Here is a 10,436-nt window from a genome sequence, read left to right as displayed (position 1 = left end):
CGAATGGAGTAACTTGGCTTGTATTTGAACTTGTGTGTTAAACTGTGTAATTTTATAAAGTTCTACTTCTATTTTAGCAGATGATGTTCGCTTGTCGAGACGAGAACTACCGAATGGAACCTTAAAAAGTTGGTATTTTCATGGTGAAGAAGTAAGTTTTTGATTAGTTACGGTAGTATAATATCCTTATCAGGAAAGTCAGTTCTCCTAGATTATTTAGTAAACTATCAAGTATAAGCATAGGCTAAGCAGGCTCACTTACCGCTTTGCTATAATATAGAAAGAAAAGTAAATACCAAATTCAATTTGGAACTTCAATAATTTCAATTTCATGACAATAATAAGTCATCCTTGCTGATCGGTTGTAAAAATCTGATTGTCAAAACCACTGTTTATTTGACTGTATTTTAAATATTTTCTAAGCTTATCTACGCATATGCAAATAGAGGCTAACTCCTTGCTTTTCTTGAAAGTCATCTCAAAATCTTCTTTAGTGAATAATTTATTCCCACTTTAGTGAGTGGGAAATCCACTTTAATCAAACAGTTCGTGGTAACAAACTGTAGTAAGGAGAGACCCAGCTCAATAGTAACCGAAATTCAAAAAAATGGAATTTTGATACCAATAGTTACATCAAATAAATTGTATTTTAATGCTGATTTAAATATATAAGTTTTATCAAGATTAATCTTACCCATCAAAAGTTACGAGCCTGAGAAAATTTGTCTCATTTTAGAAAATAGGGGGAAACACCCCCTAAGAATTATACAATCTTAACAAAAATCACACCATCAGATTCAGTGTATCAGATAACCTTGTTATAGAAGTTTCAAGCTCCTATCTACAAAAATGTGGAATTTTACTTGTTTTTGCCAGAAGACAGATCACGGTTGCGTGCTTATTTTTTTTTTTTTTTTTTTTTTTTTCAGGGGTGATCATATCGACTCAGTGGTCGTAGAATGTCACAAGAGGGCTCATTCTAACGAAAAATAAAATTTCTAGTGCATTTTTAAGTGACCAAAAAAATAGGAGGGCACCTAGACCCCCTCGCGCTTTCTTCATTTCCCCAAAGTCACCAGATCAAAATACTGAGATAGCCATTTTATTCACCATAGTCAAAAAACCTAATAACTACGTCTTTTGGGACGATTTACTCCCTGCTGTCCCCGTGGGAGGGTCTGCAAGTTACAAACTTTAACCTGTGTTTACATATAGTAATGGTTACTGGGAAGTGTACAGAGGTTTTCATGGGGATTTTTTGGTTTAGGGGGCGGGTTTGCGTGGGAGGATATTTCCTAGGAGGAATTTCTCATGGGTGAAGAGAATTTCGATGAAGGGGGTGCAGGATTTCTTAGCATTATTTGAGAAAACAATGAACAAATAAATATGGAAAGTTTTTTCTACTGAAAGTAAGGAGCAGCATTAAAAGTTGAAACGAACAAAATTATTACGCATATGAGGGGTTTACCTCATCGTAATACCTCATTTTTTACGCTAAAATATTTTTAGTAATTTCAACTATTTATTCGACGTCCTTTGTGACTCAGGGGTCATTCTTGAAGATTTGGTACAAAATTCAAGCTTTACTGTAAAAAGGGAGGTATTGACGAGGAGGCGCGCCTCCTCATATACCTAATAAAATGCAAAAAAATATAGAAGTTCGTTACATAAGTTAATTCGTAATGTATGTGTATTTATTACTAACAATTAATAATTAATTGTTCATGAATTAATTATTCATGTGCGCAGAACCAAAATACCCACTTGCATTAATTCAAAAACGTTAAGAAATTAAACAAAATAAAAAGAAGTGTTTTTAAACTGCTAGTAAGGAGCGCTATTAAAACTTAAAAGGAACAGAAATTACACCGTATTTGAATGGGAAATAAAATAGTGGAAAATAAAAATATGTATTATTTAAAAAATGTTAACAAATTAAATAAAAACCAAGTTTTTCAAACTGCAAGTAATGAGTGACATTAAAACTTAAAACAAACAGAAATAACCCCTATATGAAAGGGGCTGTTCCATCCTCAACGCCTCGCTCTTTGCGGTAAAGTTTGACTCTGTCACAACTGTACTTAAAAAAAAAAAAAAAAAAAAAAAAAAAAAAAAAAAAAAAAAAACAGGAGGGAACAGCCCCTTTTATAAATGGGGTAATTTCTGTTCGTTTTAAGTTTCAATGTCGCTCCTTACTTGCAGTTTAAAAAAACTAGTTTTTTTATTTAATTCGAAAAAGAGCCAAAGGAGTTGTAGCTCTGAAAAACATGTCGAAAACAGTCAAATTGTTCAGAAAAAAAAGAACATGATTAAAAATCATATGAATTTAGAGACTTTGCTAAGCAAGCCTTTGAGGGCGAGAAACTGTCTTTGTACATGTCCACAGTTTATTATTAGAACAGCAAGGTATAAGGAAAATATGTTTATTAAAAGGAAATCTTATTTTACTGATTAAACAAATTGTTTCATTCTTATATGAATTTGAAAAGTACAGATCGCTGATGTAGGTTTAGATTATTTGTGCTTCTTTGTGCATCTGGTCGTTTTCGGCTTTAACTACATTTTATCTTATCGCTTTCTTATTTTTCTTGCCTGGGAAACTAACAATGGTTTTTACATATCCTTGAATCGGAGCTAACAGGGTGTGAGAGGAAGTGTACATATGTAGTCTATGCACAATCACTTGTAGAGTTGGTTGTAACCGGGAAAAAATCGACGACAGCACCCTCTCCCAGCTCAAAGATAACCAAAAAGCCAAATCAAACTGAAAAATTTGATCAAAGTAGGCAAGCCTTAGATGCCCCCACCCCCTTCAAATCCAAGTAGAAATCTGAAAGTGGTTCATATGTGTTACGCCTGAGAAAGAGAAATCCACATAAGAGCGTTTGTGGTAGAGAAACGGTTTCACGTTTGCATCCCAACATGAATATTTTTCTCATTGATGACGGAAAAGGAGGTTTGCTAGTGCTTCCTTCTTTACAGTAATATTAGAAATTTGGCACTGAGGCAAGAAATGAATATCTAAACTAAGAGAGATACAATTTCTTTTTTTTTGACGCTGGTCAATACTATCTGAAGAGCTTGCACCATTTTGAAGTTATTCACGATTTAGGGAATTATAAGGATGACAAATGCTTTTTAGTTATACACACCAGAAAAAAGAGACTATGTAAGGACTATGGTAAAAAACTAACCAAGGACCTCATTTGTTTCTCAAACTGGTGCCTAAAAGTGGATACCATGGACCGATGGGTCAATTTATACTAGTTTTTTCTTCAACATTAATTTCGCCTAAAATATCAGTTAATATTATTAGGAACCGCAAATTGGTCCCATTACCCCTTTAGTGTTGTGTATGTCCTCTTCCTACCACTACTTTCTATTTATTGGAAGACAGGTGAATCTCGCCTTGTTTGAAGCAAAATCATGCAAGTAGGCTCAATCTATGTTATTGGAGTCATAAATTGGTCGTTGATATCTCCAACACTCCCTTTTCTTCTCTATGCGTGTGCCCTGACCGTACAAAATGAATTTTATGAAATAATAAGAAAAAAGTAGATATTCCCCCATCCGTAACATAAGTAAACATTCCCCTATTACATGACATTCAAAGAAGTCTTGAAACATCTTGAAAAATGTTTTGTCTGTGTAATCGCGGGATAGGGGGCCCTCGATGGAATTGGATGCTAAGGCTTCCCAATGGAAATGGTTGCTAGGGGCCTCAGTGGTTTTCTTAGGGCCCCCGATAAAACTGGATGTTATGCCTTCCGATGGAAGTGAATGCTAGATCCCCCAGTAAAATTGGATGCTATTACCCCTGGTAGTGAGGTTAGAAATCCGATGAAAATGGATGCTTTGGCTCCGAAGGAATTGGATGCCAGCCCCCCCTCTCAGTAATTTCGGGTGTTGGAGACGTCGGTGGCTAGGTCGGAGAATCGATATAATTGGATGTTAGGGTCTCCGATGGAATTGGATGCTAAGGTTCCGGATTATATGGTTCCTATGCATCAGTGCTTAGGTTAGGAGCCCTGGTGAAATCGGATGGTAAGGCCCCCCAATAGAACTGGATGGTAGGGCTCCCAAGTGAAATTAATTGCTAGGGCTTCATTGGAATTGGATGCGCTTCTTGCTCATCCTGATTGAGCTTCTTGCTAGGGTCTCCTCACTTGGTTCCTCACTGGTTCCTCACTTGAAGGTTCCTCACTAGTGGAACCTGAAGGTCTCTCTCATCTTGCCTTCCATGATAAGAAATCATGAAAAAAATGACCTGAATAAAATGTCTTATGAAAAGTTTTGAAATGCCTTGAAACTCTTTGAAAAATGTCTTGAAGAAAAATGTCAAATATTTTCTTAAAATGTCTTGACACATTTTGACAAATATCTTGGGAAAAATGTCTTAAAAGTGTCTTTAAATGTCTTGAAACGTGTTGAAACTGGAAAAATATCATAATAAATCTCCCCCGCTTGACAAGTGGACTCTAACATTCCCTATTACGTATCATTCAAAAGTAAACAATCCCGGTTACGTAAAAACCAAGAGTAAACAAACTCTTTTGCGTAACAACCAAAAGTAAACAAAACCTATTACGTAACATATTTTTTCTTGGCCCTCTAACTAGTCCTATTACATAACAACAAAAGAAATCCTGCCGTAAAGATGTCCTGGCCGTCGTAGGTTTTGACGTAACATGACGTAACATGCTCCTACTGGCTGTCATAGAATGATGGGATATGGCTCTGTTTAAAAGTAGGAATAGGAGTCCATTTAAAAGTATTATTCTGTCACTACTTTCGGGCTCGTACTGCTGAAACTCCCGTGTATTAAGACGGAATTTTGGTTGAAAATAATAAGTAAAGATGTAGTAGGGTTGCCCAATAGAGCCAGGACATAGAGGACAAAATACTTCTTTTTTTTATCCTGCTTCTACTGAATACTTTTTCTGCACTTTTTATTGTTTACTAACAAAAAAAGATTTTTCTTTTAAAAATGGTCGAGATGCTAGTGTTAGAGACTGTTGCAAGGTTTTTCATAACATCGTCTATGAACCTAATTTTCCAATCAACGCTCCTGGTCCTCCACTTCCACTTTTGACGAGTATGCTTACAGTATAGGAGTTCTTCCTTACAAAAAGGAAAGGACCCTTCAAGAGGTTAAAGAAGAGACTGTAAGCTCTCGTGCTGTCATAAGATCAGCTACCCCAGCGTGATGTTTGAATATAACTAATGGTTTTTTTTTTTCGAAAAACCCGAAATACTGTATATTTTTCTCGAGAAAATGTAAATATTTTTATCATTACACATAGAAGCAAGAAAAGAAAGCTGCTTGATTTAACTATATTTCTGGGCCGGGAAGATGCAGAACAGGATGAGAATGCTGATGTGTTTTCCGTTAAGGAGATTTATATTTGACCTTGGCAACCCATGCCAGCGGATCAAAAAATCTTGTCCTGGTTTGCGCTATCAATACAACCATTGCCTCCAGGAAAAGATATTTGACTTAGGTCACAAGGATTGTATCTTTATCAAGAAAAGTTTTGTCGTTGCATACAACAAGCCTGGTAGCAGAAAGAGTTTTTATTGGCAAATGACTAACATTTATGCTAACTGTCTAATGTAGACTCCCTAGTTTCCAAACAAGTTTATTTTAATACAAGACAACTACAATGCTACCAGAGCTTTCAAGGGAAGTTATTGAGTTTTCATGTCTAGTCAGGTGCCATGAGTTTTTAGTTCTAACTCAGTAAAGCGAAAATTGAAGAAAATAAGAAAAGGTGCCTATAAGAGATTTCAAAAGTTGAAGGAGAGAGGCTGTAGGACCGATTATAAAGTGTCACAGTTAATTTATATTGCGAAACCACTTAAAGAAAAACACTGGGGAAGTTGACATAAACAGGGCTCTTCTGAGTATTAGAAGAAGGAAAAAGACCCTTGGGAATTGCCACAGAGGTATAGGATAGTCAATGAAGTGGAAGCCAAGTTACTTACTGGTCTTAGTAGAAGACCAGGTTATCTTGACATGGAATGAGACATAGTCATGGGATTCACTTGATATCTTATAAAGTATGCTAGCTGTTGGGGTGGCGCTTTGCGTCACCCCAACACCTAGTTGGTGGGGGTGCTTCGCGCCCCCCCCCCCAAGCCCCCCCGCGCGCGTAAGTCGTTACGCGCCATTGTAGTTGTGTCCATGTGTACCACCTATGAATATAGATAGATATATATATGGGTTTTGAACTACATAAAACTTGCGAATATACAACATTATTGGCTTTCCCATTGTCTGTGCAAATACAAAGCCTTATGTACTTAGAATGACGTCATATGCAAACACTCTTTTTAAAAACAAACGAACATGCATACACACAAATTGTTTTATATAGATAGATAGATAGATAGATAGATACAATACAAATTAACTGCGTAAAACTTGCGAATATACAATATTCTTCGTTGTCCAATTGTATCTGCATATAAATAGATTGTCAGGTTTACTGACCCTCGAACATGCAACGTACAATTGTCCATGGGAAAAACAATCAGTATTAAGATCTATACCACATTTTTCTAATGATTGACCTTGAGCTTTGTTGATGGTGATTGCAAATGCTAATCAAATTGGGAACTCAATCTTTTAAATTGAAAAGGCAGATTCGTTGGAATCATGGGAATGGGAGGAATAAGAACAGCCTCACCCTCAAAAGGCCCTGTCAAGATTGTGGCCTCTATTACCTTTTCCATTGTTTTTTTTTGTGTTTTTTTACGGCGAGTCGCGTGCCCTTGCAAAGCTTTGGTGGGTTGCTATTTCTTAGCAGTATTATTGGTACGCCTATTTTTAGTTGTAGCACGTGTGGTGGAAACCCTGAAAGATCCACGGAATTTAAAAATTCAGATGGATAATTAACCGCCTCATTTGGTTCCAAAACTGTGTCGACTGACTTGTAAAGGACTGCCTGGTCTCAAATCTTGGTTAAAACAATATTGTCGATTTTTTGGACGTCTATATTTTTGGGTGCAAGAATGGCTCTTTCACTTAGCCATTTACTATTTTTATAATTGTTTAGAATATTCGGAAATACTTTTTCAATCAATTCATTTTCGGACGTCACTAAATTACAGAATTCAGCAGGTAGTTGTATACGTCCTGAAATTAAGTCTACTGGGAACTTTCTTTTTCAGATTGCCAGCAATTGATCTGAAAATGTTTGACCAGAGTCTTCGTTTTGCAATCGGACACGCATATCTGTAGTTAATTTTAATGTTTTTACGTGTGCCCAGAAATAAGAATTTTTCAGGCAAGCATTTATTTCGTCTGCAGGGGTTGATCTAGGTATTATAGGTAATGTTTGCCTGAAATCTCCCGCAATGCCAGAATCAGTTTTATCGCAAACATTTTACCAGTACCTCCTGGCGCATCCAAAAAGAAAATTTCTCCAACGTTGTTATCGACACAATGCATTATCGTATCATAAATGTCTTTTTGTTCCGACGTTAACTTGGAAATGTTATTTTGTACATACGACAATAGATCACTCGTACTGTAACTTTGTTCACGATCCAATTCTACACATGTCGAAACAGCAGCGGTACGATTTGGTGAAGGCATTCCCAAATCCTGAAGAGGTTTGTTTACCATACATACGCACAAATCTTCTATAATAACTAAAGTGTAGTTATAAATTTCTGATGTAAAATCAAAAGTCATATCTGACGTCTCTAACCGTTTTCGATGGAGTATATCTTCGGACATTTTTGATTTATATTTTCCCCATAACTCTGTAGGAGCTGAAGGAGAGCAAGTTGTTAGAATGATTCCAAACAATGCACGAATTTGAGTTGGAGTTGACGTTTCGCACGCGTCATTGATGCAGTTATCCCAGTGTTGGTCATTCTCCAATAAATTCGGAGCTTGGCATGCACTGCGGTAAGTGTCATGTATAGTACCGTTTACAGTTCTCAAATACTCAAAGGACGTCGGACCGGGTACATTCACCAAAAGCAGGCGCAGAAAGAAGCATTCATGTTGATTGGAGTGAACAGTGTAGAGTCTTCGTATCGTGGTATCTTTGAAGATGGCCGTTAGGCCGGCCGTCAACTGACTTTTCTACGTTCAATACATTATGTTTATTATACCACGTGTAATACGAAGGCACTTCAGTATACAGCAGTTTTTTTGCAAAAGAATCATTTTGCATAGTGAAAAGAAAGCAGTTAACTTTGTATCCGGTAGATTCAGGGCTCTTTGTTGCACGTTGGATTCCGAAAAATAAACACGTTGACCATTCTGTAAACGTACCGCTAAGTGAACAACAGCTGGACTACGTTCAGGTATCGGAAATGAAAGAATTCGCCAAACAGCTTCATTACTGCTTATGTTTCTTCCAGCTTGATATTGTACGATTTGGTCGATTTCTTTGATGTCGGACTGCAAGCCAAAAACTGCCATGTCACTGCCTTTATTGACGTATTTACATATGTATTTGATTGCCTTTACGGAGTTACAGTATTCAACGTTTATATGTGCATTAAATGTTTTTGATAATACTGGGGAATATAGAACAACCCAATGGTTATCTTCTTTGATGGTGGTACCGTTACGCTTCTTTATTATTGCTCTTTTACCGCCATCTTCAGTAGATCTTCTTCTATGTGGTGGGTAACCATCATTGCCAGTAATTGTGTTGGGTACTGAAAGTCGAGGATATTGCTTTGTGCAATTTCCTTTGGCCATGCATGGTGAATTTTCGTTCAGTGCACCGCAAGATCCATCTATCATATTTTTTACTACAATATCAGTTAACCCCTTATCAACATTTTCATCAGGTATTAGTTTTTGCCATTCCACTGAGTACATCCAGCATCGCACTGATCCAGGTTTTTCTTGTGATTCCTCAGCACGCTTTCTTTTGGTGATTTCTCTTTGAGACGCTAGCCTAATTTTACGCTGTTGTTGTGATTCCTCGGCACGCTTTGTTTTCTTACTTTCTCTATCAGCCGCAAGCCTGTTTTCTTGCTGTTCTTGTGATTCCTCGGCAAGCCCTTTTTCACTTTCTCTTTTAGCAGCAAGTCTGGTTTTGTGTTGCTCTGGTAGTTCCTCGGCACGCTTTCTATTCTTACTTTCACTATTAGCCGCAAGCCTGTTTTCTTGTTGTTCTTGTGATTCCTCGGCACGCTTTCTTTTCTTACTTTCTCTATCAGCAGCAAATTTTTTGGCATAGACTCTTTGAGCAGCTTCCACGGCTGTTGCCATTGTAGGTTCTTCAGTCATTTTACAATTAAAAATTTTTCCGTGAACGAATGTCTTAAATCCGTTTAATGACGTCATCGTCATAACAAACATGACGACAACTAACTTCATGACGACATGACATGATGACAGGACGTCACCCGACAGACACACAGACAACTCATTTTTATGTATATAAGATACGTCAGTTGACAAACCTGACGTCAGTCGACACACAAACATGACGTCAGTAGACAGACACACAACTTATTTAAATAAGTATATTATATATATATAAGTAAGTATATATATATATATATATATATATATATATATATATATATATATATATATATATATATATAGAAATGCGGTACTATAAAATTAATTAATTCCCTATTTTTTCAGCTCAACTGAATTGTCAGACAGTTTAAGGTCCCTCCATTAATTGTTCGTGATTTATTAATATTAGAGAGAATTGAAGCTACGTCTTTCGTCCTTATTGGGGTGGAGGTTCGTAAGTGGTGTATATTATACAGGAGGGGAGATAAGCTAAATTATTTTTTTGTGTCTCCCTTTCTATTTTTTCAAAAGAATACTTTTTGAGATATTTTCATTTAAAAAATGCCTTTATTTTTGTGTTTTCATTTAAAAAATTAAAACGAAGGAAGTTTTATCTCCCCACTAGATACTGAATTTTGTCCAATTCTCACCCTAGTTCTTCGTGGATTAATGCCACTGGGTTTAATCATAATAATAAAGCTAAATAAAGGTTTTGCTTCCTAATACATTAAAAGCAAGGACAAATTTGGTAATAACTTCTGTAAACTTGGTTTTGAAAATTATAAGAGTAAGTAAAAAATACAAAATAGAATAATACCGATCGATCGGCGGTGCGCTACCGCCGCCCCACAAAGTTTTGCAGCAGATTTTTCCCTAGTCTTTTAATTTTTTCAAAAAATTTGCCTAGAAATTCCCAAGATATAATAATAAAAATCTAAATAAATATAGTAATAAATTATCAGTTGCAGATATATTGATTTGATCTGTAATTTTAAATTTACGTGTTAGGTGATTAGCTTGGTATCTAAAGTAATAGCTAAATCGGATACATATTATTGGTGAATTAAATAAGCTTGACAAGCCGGCCCGAAGAAATCAGAAATGAGAAGAGGAACTTGGGTATGGGTCTCCTTAATGCTTTCTGATTTTCACG

At 36.3% G+C, this 10,436-nt stretch overlaps 1 protein-coding gene across 1 annotated transcript in view; it reads left to right on the top strand.

The window, feature by feature from the left end:
• Positions 1-56: 56 nt before the first annotated feature.
• Positions 57-10,436, top strand: part of LOC136042639 (uncharacterized) — a 53,002-nt gene continuing 42,622 nt past the window's right edge. Inside the window, exon 1 of the mRNA XM_065727602.1 lies at positions 57-151. The gene's annotated coding sequence lies outside the window, so the exon portion shown is untranslated. The remainder of the gene's footprint in view (positions 152-10,436) is intronic.

The sequence above is a fragment of the Artemia franciscana genome, unplaced genomic scaffold (genome assembly GCF_032884065.1).
Source record: "Artemia franciscana unplaced genomic scaffold, ASM3288406v1 Scaffold_1644, whole genome shotgun sequence".
Lineage (NCBI taxonomy): Eukaryota > Metazoa > Arthropoda > Branchiopoda > Anostraca > Artemiidae > Artemia > Artemia franciscana.
This window is presented reverse-complemented; position numbering and strand designations above follow the sequence as displayed.